The 13,440-nt window shown below is 35.7% G+C and overlaps 1 protein-coding gene and 1 long non-coding RNA gene across 6 annotated transcripts in view; one reads left to right on the top strand and one right to left on the bottom strand.

The window, feature by feature from the left end:
- LOC105204063 (cadherin-87A) overlaps positions 1-13,440 on the bottom strand; it is an 80,388-nt gene that overhangs the window by 12,919 nt on the left and 54,029 nt on the right. For 2 of the 3 annotated variants that reach the window (XM_026134803.2, XM_011173091.3), the window contains exon 1: positions 5,901-6,200. The exons of the other annotated variant lie outside the window; for it this stretch is intronic. The gene's annotated coding sequence lies outside the window, so the exon portion shown is untranslated. Of the gene's footprint in view, positions 1-5,900; positions 6,201-13,440 lie in introns of those variants that run through there. 3 annotated transcript variants of the gene reach the window in all.
- LOC113003797 lies at positions 1,222-5,529 on the top strand. 3 transcript variants are annotated; one of them, XR_005575107.1, is made up of 7 exons: positions 1,228-1,749; positions 1,828-1,997; positions 2,070-2,184; positions 3,087-3,664; positions 3,996-4,197; positions 4,279-4,590; positions 5,211-5,529. It is a non-coding gene; the product is annotated as an uncharacterized LOC113003797 (long non-coding RNA). The 3 variants fall into 3 exon arrangements; XR_005575106.1 differs by having other exon boundaries at positions 1,230-1,749; positions 4,279-4,487; XR_003268686.2 differs by having other exon boundaries at positions 1,222-1,749; positions 4,279-5,529.

Below are 13,440 nucleotides of genomic sequence, written 5' to 3'. Positions count from 1 at the left end.
ATCAGATAATTGATTTTATTTTACTTTTTAAATAAAGATAGAAAATAAGAATAAAATCAATTATCCGATGTATAATTATGGCAGTAAATAAAATTACGCTTATCTCTAGCACAGAAAAGAGAGTTAGAATACAATTATCGAAGCAAAAAAAAGTATGTACTGTTCGTCGAAAAATATTATCGAAGCCATACACCGTAGGCTCGTATGCTAGTCGTGAGTTCGTCGAACCATTATTCGAAAAGTTACAATCGACGCATGCAAACGAGCGTGCGGATAGGAAACGGCAATCGCGTGAGCAGGATACAAGATTCGAAGGCGCTTTAGCTTCCACTTAAACGCGACTATCTGCCGTTTACTGCTGCATTCTTTTTGGTCGTTCTACGCGAGAGAGAAGTCTGCCGTGCAGGCGAACCGCGACCGGTACTGCCGGCAACCTCCGCAATCTCAGCCGGCCGGCACGACGTCGAAATGCGTTTTCCGCCGAGTGAAACGCCGTTAGAAATCAGATTCCATTTCAGGAGCTCGTGGAAGTCGATCTATATATGAAAACGCACGACGCACGACGTGACCAAATCAAATCGAAGAATTGTATCGAACGGCAGAAAGGCGTGACGGTTTTTCGCCTGCGCGTACCCGAAGAAATCTGTCGTATGAGTTCGAAGAAAGCCGTTTTTGTAGCATGTTTTATAGAGGGAAAATGGTCTGCCTCATAATTCATCTTCTAAGAAAATTTATGTAAAGCGAAATATGTCTTTTACTTAGAGAAATCTTTTTATGCTTAGAGAAGAGGACTTTAAAAGTGCAAAATGTATCACGCAAAAATTATGTATCCAATACACATTTTTATTTAAATGTCTGAAGATATCTCAGAAAACGTCGAAGTCTCTTGTGGATATCTACAAAATGTCTTATTAAAAATATTTCTTATTCAAGATATTTCTAGATTTCTAAAAGACATCTTGAAAATATTTTTTAGATATTCGTCGTATGTCTTCTAAATTTCTAGAAGATATCTTCAAGACATCTGCACAAATATTTGAAATGACATCTCGAAATGTTGCAGAAGATATCTTTTAAAAATTTATTTTTTCGCAACTTTTCAAAAAATGTATGACACAAGATATCTTTTTTTAGAAATCTAAAAGATATCTCTTGTGTGAGATTTTAATATCATAGGTTAAAATCTTTTGTTTTAAATAAGAAGATAGAGCTGATAGAGCAAGATGAGCTAGACTGTTACAATTGCTTTTAAAAAAATCAACGGATTTTTATGTTTATGGGATTTAAATGCTTCGAATAATACGAAGGCATACGAATAATTACAAACAACATGAAACAATTTCTTGGTTCGCAACTTAATAATTTTTATTCTTTTGCAGAAGACGGCTGATTTGGAATTCACATTAGCGAATTAGCGGAAGTCGATCGTCGTATAAAGTTGCTCGCCTTCTTAATTACCACTCCCACTTTGCAACGAGATGACATCAGCGAGCCTCGAGTTCTATCCTTGATATCGCGTGGGCAGGTACGAGACGCGTTACTACCAAGCACCTAGGAAGAAATGACGCCGACAAGAGCAACAGTGACATACAACGTGGGGTAATGGCCCTGCATTTCCTCGACGCCTTCGTGCGTGCAGAGCGACCTCGACTTCCGCGTTCTGCCGGCCGCGGCCGCCATCGGAGGAATCGCGTCCCCCGGAAGATGTAATTATCAATCGACCAGAGGAAGGAAATTTACGGTTGTCTGGTACGTATACTTGGTGCAACCCCCTTCTTTTCGTACAACCCAAGAATAGCTCTCGAACGCGAATCCCTATTTACCTAGCCGCGCCGGAGGAGGAAGAGCGCGTGTTACGCGCGATGCAAGATGCAATCTCCTGCAGCGAGAGATACGACACGCGAACGAGCACGCACGAGCGGGTTCGTAATAAGACGAGAAGCAGTGCTCGGTAAGAATACGAAGATACGATGCTGATGGGCACGAGGATAATGCGCGTATGTATATGTTCGTGGAATTTTTGCACTTGTTGGTATTAATATGAATTTTAAGTCTTACAATTATTTTAGATAACAGCATACTTTTTTGAGCTAAAGGTTTCTTTTCTACTTTAAATATGTTTTCTTCTCTGTGATAACTTGGATTTTACTTGATCACGTTGTATTACGTCATAAAACTGGCAAGGTACTGTGCGTGTCTTGAATTTCATCATTGCTTTTTTATGCCATCGTGATTAGATAAAACGCAATTTTCTTCAGTCTTTTTTTTCTTTAGACTTAAACGAATTGAAAATCAGGTAATGGCACTCGGCTGTGAATGCACAATGAAAGTTGAGGCCTGTAATTACCATACGCTGAAAGCGCGAGATTTCACTACGTAGAACAATTACTCTTAATTGTTCAACGTGAGCCAATGCAAATTCGCGGACAATGAAGCCAATTTACTCATTCGACGAAATCTCCAAACTAAAAAAATTAACAGTCACTTTTACATTCTGAGTATAAAGTTAGATAAATAAACTTCTGTACTCCTATATCCGTACATGCAAAAAAAAGAAAAAAGAAAAATAAATTTAATGGCATTGAATATGTAAGATTTATTTATAAACATGAAAATTTCCAGGTACGAGCGATACTTTTATATCTCCCAATGAGTGCTACAATATTCCTAGAATATTATATAATTATTAAAACTTAAAATAATATTAAAATAATATTTTAAAAATATTACAATATTTTTAATACTATTTTATTTTAATATTATAGGAATATTGTATTAATGTTATATGTCTGCTTTATATAATATTTGTAATGTATTATTTCAATATTCGTGGAACATTATGAAAACGTTTTACATTTTAAATATTATTTTTGTTAAAAGATTAATGTGAATTATTGTGCATAAAACATTCATAAACTTTATAATTATTACATTAAAAAATTGTAATATTCCCGATAATTTAAAATATTGAAGTAAATAATATTATTTACTTCTCACATGAATATTTCCTACAATAAAATATTCATACAATATTTATCAGTAGTGAACATGTAATCACTTTTTATTAATATTAAATAATGTTTCAGGAATTCTTTTGTTTAATATTAAATATTATAGCGCTTATAAGGCTGATCCATAATTGAAAGACTCGATTATGATTTCGCAATTCTTATTTAACACGAACATTGAATGATGCACACGTTAATGAGAGCGCATTATCTCGAAACTCAGTTTCTCCGACTTCGCGTATTATACTTGGAGTAATGCGGAAAACTACGAAGTGCGAAAACCGTAACGACGATAAACCGCGTGCGTATCAATGTTCTGTCGAGAAGATTGCGACACGTACGGAGAACCTCAAACAGAGGTGACCGTTACTGCCAGCCAAGTATAAAATGATACCGAGAGATTGAATGATGACTGCGGTCGCAGCTGTGCAACGAGAAAGGAACCAAGTGCAATTCTCGTGCAACAAACTGTTTGGAAATTAACGCTTACGAAAGATCGTCATAGACTCATCGCTGTCCAATGTTTAATTATTGCGGTTTTATGGCTACTGCAATTTTATTTTCATGACAAGTTGTTACAACTCTGTTACAAATATTTTTACAAAAAGCAATCACATTAAGAATTTATGTGGAATTTGAATGTACGCATCGGACAGGTAAATATGAATTATAAATAATGTAAAATAATTCCTTGGTTTGCAACATAATAATTCTTATTCTTTTACATTAATAACAATTTTGTTATATAATAAAGAATATAAATCAATTTTGAATTTAATCAATGTCTTGCTTCTTGTAAATTCATTAGTCAGCGCAAAGAAATTTCTTTGACATTTAATAGCAAGATGTTGTTTGGCTTCTGCAAATAACGTCACGTTACGTCACGTATTAATCATTTATTCCCGGAATAATTTCTGCAAATCCATGTAATAAAATTGAAATTTTTCATAAAATATGTATACATTGTTTTTGTAAATTTTTTTCCAGAAATCCAAGTAACACTTCTTTAAGCAAATAAGAAAATGTTGATAAATTATAGATTACGTCTTCGATAAACGATACTGGACATTAATAAAGAAACGAAATTTTATATTAAAATTATTAAATATTCTAATTTACTATTTAATTTCTGCAAATCATACCAAGCTTAATTTACCGCAGAATTTTCTATATCCTTGTTTCTGTGAAGGTAAGCAATAACTAAAATTAATGGGAAACATGGTGAGATTGTAGCTCATTCGACCTATATTTTAAAATAATTCTAAAACAGATGGCCAAATTGAAGGAAAGAGGAGCGCAAGTGGGACAAGTAGCAGGAATGAGCGAAAGAGGAAACCAGAAGCGAGGAAAGAGTAAGAGAGAAAGAAAAAAACCGTTACACCCCTCTTCCTCTGGTCTCCGTTACGTTACGCGGTTGGAATCCTGACACTGCGTGACCAAGTGATGCCAGGATGAATGACGAAGAAAAGGAATATTCTGGTGCGTGCATATCTTCCTGCAGATCTTCACTTTCATCAGCACGTTTCGCAAAGGACATTTTTTTTTAAATTATCAACGCTCGTAAATGAGCCTAGAAACGAAGGTAGTAACTCACGTACTTTTTACTTCCTCGTAGCGTGTAATAACGATTTTGCGTATACGCTTTGTGTGATTTGTTCGCGAGTATGGAACCTTCGGTTCATGTCGTTCGAATAACTGGGAAATTCCGACGATCCCCGGAATCGTTTGTCCCCATAATTGACGGAAGTCACGCAGCACGCGTGCATGGAGGATTGCCGTCGAAAAATTCGCGCCCACGAAGCTTTTCCTGTTCCTCGAACTTGACACCGGTTCCTTGAAACCAGGACTTCGCCAGACCGCAAACAAACTACTGGAACTGGTTTCTGCGCGACGAGTAACGAAAAGGACGATAAAAATTCGGATTTAAGTGGTTTCGCCAGACTGCTCAATTATCCGTAACAATACGTTGGCATTTTTGAGAACGCGTCCTTCAAATCCCGAAAATTCGAACACGCAATGCAAATTAATATAAAATGTATAACGTTACTAAATTATATATTATAATGTAAAAAATGTTACACATCAAAATATTTAAACATGTAAATATCCGAATTGTTTCCTCTATTTTTCGAAATTGTCGAAGTTGTATTGTTAATTTTAATGTGACGTATAAATATTATTGAAACCAGATAACCGATACAGGTTTTAGTGCCGTCGCTGCATCACCGTTCTGTAGGCACTGAACAAAAGAAGAAGCACGATTATACCGTTGCCCCAAGAAATGATCGAAGAACAAGACGACATCCTCAATCGACGACCTCGATCCCTCGATTTGCATGAACGTCGATTTGCAATCATACTCTGGTCCAATGTTTGATTTAAATCCCTCCTTTTCTATTTGTACTGTTTTCTTCTTATAAATTTATAAACTCTAAAGTGTTTTCTCCAGTGTACTCAACTAAAGATAATAATTGTTACGCAAAGCGTGCTAGAATGGAATAAAAACTGAAGATCATAGGTCCCTTTGACACAAGATGAAATAATCCTAGCGGAACACTATTATGCAAACCTTCATTCAATCAGTAATGAAAACAATAAGATCTCCAATCGGCAATTGAGACAAAGACTAAATCTGCATCGATCTAATTGAGCACTTTTTGTTGTCTTAAGATGAACAAATTTCCAACCTTTGGCATTTAATATTTCTGCGACACCTACCGAGTTTGAAAAGAACTGAAAAAAGCTAACCGATCACCACCAATCCTACAGAAAATCCTCTCCGTTATTTCATCAGTCTCTTCACGTCGAAAAGTTAACATTCGGATAAACGTTTTCGGCAATTCTTACACGCCACAAATTCGAAAAGCTTATCCATGAGCTCGCAGAACTTACCGCTTCCAAAGTCGCTCCGAAATGCCGCGCTGCACAACACGGTTTATCACCTCATCGTGTCACGACACCGCACGTGCTATATTCCCGCGCACCACTCAATTCTATGTTCACTTAAACGTATTCGCGAAATCGCGTCGGATCCGCATGACGCACCTGCGGAGAGGTAACTTAAACGGACGGGAACAGACGCGAGAGTGTCTTTTCTACTCTCTCGGTATCATTGAACGTCGGCGTCGCTCCGGACCGAAAAGAGAACCGGTGTCTGCCAGCCAATGGACAGGTCTATACTGCATCCTAAGGAGGTATGCGGCCTCCACCACGGGAATGGAAGGTATGGAGAGAGAGAAAGAAAGAGAAGGAGAGAGAGAGAGAGAAAAGAGAGAGAGAAGCCGCGCACCTCGGAGTAAAGACAACCTATAGTCTGTACTCCACCGAGGACGGCGACGACCTGAGGAACGAGTTCTTTTTTCTCGCATTGTTGATCGGGGTATTAGGTGACCCTCAAAATCAGTTTGATCCGACCTTCGGACGCGAGGATTGATCTCGAAGAAATTTGGAATGTAGAGCAATTTTTCGCGATTAAAAGTCTGCTGGATAAAAACAATTTCAGCTTTCGCGATACATATTTGATTTTTACTTTTATATTTTATAATTGACGTACAAAATATGTAAAACTTGTTTTGTGATATAAGCACTATGAGGCTGAACTTTTTGCAATAAGGATTTAGTAATTCAGCCTCGGTTAACTTCTTGATAAACAAGTTAAATCATCAATCGAAAATATTTGCGTTGTTTATAATAAATTGTACTGACTTACATGGTTGACGTGTAATCTGACAGTAGTGAAAAACGACAGAAGAGGGCTGTAATGAGAAGCGAATCGATGATGAGAATGAAATTGCGTCATCAGTTTTCCTGACATTTCGTTTGCTAAAAGCAATCTTGAATGTGCTGCGACCTTTCGACGTAGCTCTTTGATTAGTCTCCAGGTATACCATTGAGAAAGTTTATTTTTTTAGGTCGAATTTGTACATATTGAAATGAAGCGAATCCTAGCTTCAGTCACACGAATGCTGCTGTGAAAAAATGCATGCCAATAATTGCAATTTGAAGAGAAAGCTTTGCAAGAGAAAGTAATATTTTTTTCATTCAACGAAGCGTTCGCGTATCCATAATAATTAAACAATTATCGTATTTAGGAACCTCTTTATACAGTCTCAAGTTTTGAGAGCCGCTTCAACTTTAATATCCAATCAGCAAGATGTTGCCTCTTAAAATGATGATTATTAAGAGCAATGTACTACTTAACTTATATTAGTATGTGAGTAAATTTAACGTTAGAGAGTATACATAAAGTATATTGTTCTAATTAATTATTAAAGAATTATTTATTAAGAATCTTAAATAAAAAAAATATAACATTATAATTTTTTAAATATACTTTGGGCAAATTATTTCAAGTTTTTTGTAAAATGGAAATAGTTTATTAAAAAAATAATATGATTGATTAGGATCAGCAGTTAAACCGCGTTTCAAAGATGGCATCTGGACGCAGTGAAGTTTATCTCCCGCGAGTTCCTCGTTCTCGTTCATCTCGTCAGAGAGATAGTTCAAAAGGTCTCTCCCGCGTTAAGGCGAACGTTTAACGTGTACAGGCTATAAAAGAGCAACGTTAAAATGCCGAAGGCTCGACGTGCTACGTTCTTCTCCCTTCTCTTCACTCGTTCTTCCACTCTCTCTCTTTCTCTCTCTCTCTCTCTCGTTCTCTCTTTCTTTCATTCTCCTTCTTCTTCGTCTTCGCCCTTTCTCTCGGTGGGGATAAAAAGGACGCGGAAAAGAGGTATCCGTGAATCGTAGCGTGATCGGGGAATAAGGACGATGAGAGAGGGACCGAGAGAAAGGCAGAAAATCACTCAGGTAAGAGGAAGACCTCGCTACAGTGAGAGAACGTGCGGGGAAGGGGATTTGTACAGTTAGCAAAGGCCGTGGCGAGCGCGACTCCACCTTCGACGATAGAGTATCGCGCCAGTATCTAAAGTCGGACGGAGATTGTTTTCCTCTCTATAGAAGCGGGACAACGTGCTTGATCAAGACCTATCCAAGCTGTCGGAGATCGGGCGGACCGGATTCTGGGTTTCCAATCGCGATGTACGCGCGCCTCGACTTCTACAGCATACGCTGTCGAAATCGCCGCGCCACGCTGGTGAACGGATAATTGTCTCAATTCTCTGTTTGGTCCCGAGAATTTATGTTAGACTCTTGAAATTGAGTTATATGTAGCCGATAGCCAATTGATACAAAAGGCAATTTATTAAAAAAAAGAATAAATGAAAAATTAGTCCCTATAAAGCGTCATATTATTTAATATTAAATAATATTTCTAAAATATTATATGAGAAATAAATAATGTTATTTACTTCAATATTTTATCAAAAATATAGTCTTTTTTAAATGTAATAGTTATAAAGTTTATGAATATTTTATGCAGAATAATTTCACATTAATTTTTTTAACAAAAATAATATTCGTAGAACATTTTTATAATATTCCACAAATATTAAAATAATAAATTACAAATATTATACAAATTGGACATATAACATTAATACAATATTCCTATAATATTACAAAATTATATTTTTAGAATATTATTTTAATTTTAAATTAAATTAAATTTAATTTAATATTATTTTAATTTTTAATAATATATTCGTATAATATTCTATTAGAAATATTGTAACGCAATAGGAGGGTAATATAATTTAATTGCAAAATATTGTAAAATATACTGTAATCTTCATAGAATTATAATCACTCGCTATCAAGATTAACTTACATCAAAGCTGCGTTATACGCACGTGTTACACAATTACACAGTTCTCATTGCTTATAATTTATAATTAAATATAAGTAGAGATGGCTTGCGTATCTAACGAGGAATTAGGAGGAAGAATCTGAGAAATAAATTAATCCTTTGTATTCCCATATTTTATTGTAGATTTCCGAGCACAATGGTGGATCTCGTGTTTGTGGGGCTGCAGAAATCTAGAAGATACGTAACGCGTTGCGTCCACGCGCGACGCGCGTTTGTACGATAATAAATTGCACACGTTAGTAAGATCATGAGGAAGAGAGAGAGCGTCGTGGGAGAGATCGCGTCTGCCAACATAAACATCATCTCCTAAGCAATTCCTTCCTATCTCTCTCTCTCTCTCTCTTTTTCCCTCCCCTTCTCTCTGTTTTTGCAACTTATTTCTGCAGACGTTTGTCCTGTTACGACTATGGGAAAATTCTCGTGAACTACATGAGGCACAGGGTGTTGTCAGTTAGATAACCCACTTCTCACGAGCTCCCGCTTCTCTCACACGCGAGAGACCTTTCGAATTGGCATGGCGATTCCTCTCACGTAATAATCGCGATCGCGAACCGATCACAGGATCGCGATTTCGTGAGGCTGTGCCATCCCTGTCGGCTGAAACGTTTTCATGGGGGGGGGAGAGGGCAAAAAGTGACCTAGTGCGCCTTCATTTCATTAGAATGAACTTGCTTAAGTAATTTAATAATTTGATGAAGAAAAAGAGTATCCATAATTTATGCAATTTTGTATTTTAAAAAAATTTTTTGAATTACAAATTTGTTTCGTATTTACATAATTAAAATCTTCAAGTATAATTACTTCTGTAAAAACGTAATTTTTTAAACGACAAACACGAGCTAATGACACGGTTGATTTTATGAACGTGTCTGTTAAAATAAATCGTTATTTAACTCGTCAACTTATTGTTCCATCAGTTTTGAACAGTTTCTCTGAATAAAATAGAGTCATTACGACCAATAACTGATCAATTTTGCAAAGAACACGAATTTGCTTTCCGGAACTACTTTCGAACTACATTCGTGTGGTTTGCACGTAACAGCTTTCTGTTTATTCATGATGTGTTGTAATAAATCCGCTTCTTAACTTTCTTCGCGTCATTATATTGTAGTACGATACGTATGTCTATCATTTAATGCAAGATAAATGACTCGATATTATAATTAAGCATCATTACTTATGCACCAATACATACATTTACAAAATTAAGAATATTAATTAAATAACTTGTATTTATTTAACAAAAATTACTCGCCCTAAATTCCCATTCACGAAATTTAAAGAAATAATTTTACAAAGGTTTCTTTCTTCCCCAACTCGTAGAAATATTTCACGGATACCTGCGAAACCAGTTGGCGCGATTACGTTGATTGCACTTCACCGATAAATTATCCAATCAGAGCGAATCGCCTTCAAACCCTTTTTTGGGGACTTGACAGTTTTGGGCGAATGTACGATCGGCGTACCTCGCGGCGTACTACACGCCCCTTTTTTTTTATTTGATTTTCGATTCTGCACGCCTCTGGGACAAATCTTTCGTGTAATTTCCAATATTTCCGCCGGCCGATCGAACATGTGTCTGTAACGGCCGTCGATTTCACGGCGACCTTTTATCGGCGCTACGAATTTTCAAAGTGTGAAAAGGGTTGGGGCTCTCTGTTCTCTAAAGGGTGCGCAAATAATGTTGCAGAAAAAATATATGTTAGGAAACGCCATAAATATAAGACATCTTTTTGCGTGCTTCACGGTCTTTCATTTTCCTGGCAACAATATATCATATTTCTGTTCAATTATTAAAAAAAGAATTTGTAACATATAATAAATATATAAGATTTCGATAATAAAATTTTTTAATTGTTTAGCTTTCTTTCAATAAATTTTGTTCTATATAGAAAATTTTTATTCTATAAAATTTTATATCAAAATCAATGAAATAAAAATAATCGAGCATATATGTTTGTATATTTTTAGATTTTTCGTCAAGTATTCTGTCACGGTTGTTACATTTTCACAAGATAATAACGCTACACGCATGAAATAATAATGATTATTTTAAGAAAGCGTGTCAGCGATAAAAAGTTTAACAACGTGGATGTTTGTGAAAGACCAATTTCCTCCGGAAATAAATCAGACCAACGCCATTCTCTCTCTCATTCTCTCTCATATAGGAAATCATTTGCAATGACTAACTCGCGCAAACATCGCTTCGTGAATATTGAATGTTTAAATTCTTTTCTTATTTCATTATAAGCAGAGCTTCATCCGGAGGCGCATGCCGAATAGAGTGCCATATTCTCACGAGGAGAAAGTGATTTCATTCCAGCCCACGCTCCGACCGTTGTAGTTAAATCTTTACAACAAGTGGAGAAATTATATAAGTCGTTTTTCTATGACACTATTTACCTTGTCGTAACAATTTTCTTTACACTCTACGTGCTTCACGCTAAAAACTTATGGCTACCATTAAACAAACACGATAGAAGATGTAATAGAAATGTAAATAAACTAATCTGAAAAATAAACTTTTATCTTCAGGTTTTCAAATATTTAAGCAATCACAACTATCACCATATTTGTTTATAAATAATAAATGTCTCTCTACAAAAAAAATATAATTTTACTGTAATATCTAAAAATTTAGCAAGATACAAATCAGAAAATAATTTTGTATTGGACTCTCACAATTATCATGTAAGGGATTCAAGCATAGGTAATGATACTGTCACAAAAAATTTTTGACATTCTTAGCAACTAGCTTAAGCGTAAATAATCCAATATAAATTTTTGAATGGTTTTTTTAACATAATTATTTTTAGATCTGTATTTCAGCAAAATTGTTCTTTTTTTATTGTATAAATCTTTCACTAATTTTTAATTTTTCTGATTTAAATGCACTACGAAAAAAAACTAGCGGAATATGAATGGCATCCCCTCTCTTTATGCGCAAATAATAGTACGTTGAACCGTTGCAATGCCTTTGAAAGAATGGCGTGGGATACGAAGACGGATCCGTGTTAAGTCGGTCGATGTACCTTTACTAGGTGCTACGTTAATAAACAGACTATGTGTCCGGACAATTACTTAGGAGCGTTGTAATTATGCAAATTGATCGAACGGTGCCGTAATACGCTCGCATTAAACGCTTCATCTTCCGTTTACGGCATAAGGGAGATTTAGCGCAAGAACCCGCGGCCGCGCAACTCATGTGCCGCGTTGCAGCTCGTTATCAGATTGCAACCAAGCGTTCGAAAAGCGATTTCGTGATGATCCAAACGGTTTCCCTGATGTAAAGCAATTTTTTAAAAATATCTTGTAATCGTTATATCCAGCCGTACAACTCGGACAATAAGGTAGCACTTTTTAATGCGAAACGGATCAGTTTGATAATTTGATCAATTAATATTGAAGATTAAAATATCTTTTAGTCTGCTAATCATGAAAGAAATAAAAATAAACAGTGACAATTAATATTAACAATAATAATTATTTCCAGAACTTTAATATATTTTTAATTTTTTTAATATTAATTAATATAAAAAAAGACATGAATGTGGAGATTTTACGAGATATATTTCGTACATGCTAAATTTCATTAATAAAATTTTGCGCTGTAATTGTAAGTCAAAAACCTCTCTCAACGCAACTGTAACAAAAGAAGCACTCATACGATGAGTACCTCAGGATGTCTCGAATTTTTCTCGAGTAACCTTCCGTGCTTGGTGAATTGTACAAACAAATCACGAGAGATATTTACAATTGTCCCCCAGTGACATATGTTACAATCTGGTCAATTCGCACGCGATTTACACCAAATATCAGACTTGAAGTTAAAAATTCACATAATCATCACCGGAAAGAGGATTTGTTTGTTTCGGTAGGACAAATTATTGACAGTACACTCAGAATGTACATGAATATCCTTTGATATCACGAATCCTCGTGCAAACAGACGACACGTGTTCTCGATATTTTTCGTTCCCGAAGTGTGTAGGCGCCGGTTTTATATTATTGGCCGTAAACTCGCGCGAAGTCAAATCCCGGAGTTTTGCTGACACCGGCCGTGAACGTGGTATTAAAACGATCGTTCTGGAACGTTCCTGCGTGTCAAAAATTGATGATACCGCGATTGATGGAAGTTAATACTCATAAATCAAATTGATCAGTGCCCCTATCTTCGCTTCGTTGATTCCTGTGCAAACTAATATCCTGCGGTATTAAGTGCATAAGATACACTTTTTGATAATCTCGTTTACTGAACACCGCGCACTTTCTTTCATATTACAGCGCTATGGTATTTATTTGGTTGATAAAGTTACAAAATGAAGCCCGATAACAATTGTCATTCGCGTGTATCAATGCACATCTTTGTCGTAATATTTTTCTAACTGATCTACTTTATAATTTTAATAGAATTGAAATGAGATAAAATGTTAATCTCATTATGAGAACTGTTATACAATAACGCAGATTGAATCTGAGAAGAAGATTACTAAGATTTAACTTATAGAGAAAGAAAGGTGAAGTAACAACTGATATAAAAAATCGATTTTTACAGTAGTTTTGCTCGTTGAAATTCTTCCCCAAGTATCCCGTTAACGCGGTACTGGTTTCTATAGTGATATATCTGACATTATCAGCTGATTAGCGCATATGACATATGGTCAC

This window comes from Solenopsis invicta, chromosome 6 (assembly GCF_016802725.1).
Source record: "Solenopsis invicta isolate M01_SB chromosome 6, UNIL_Sinv_3.0, whole genome shotgun sequence".
In the NCBI taxonomy this organism is placed as follows: domain Eukaryota; kingdom Metazoa; phylum Arthropoda; class Insecta; order Hymenoptera; family Formicidae; genus Solenopsis; species Solenopsis invicta.
Note: the sequence above shows the minus strand (reverse complement) of the source record. Positions and strands in the feature narration are given on the sequence as shown.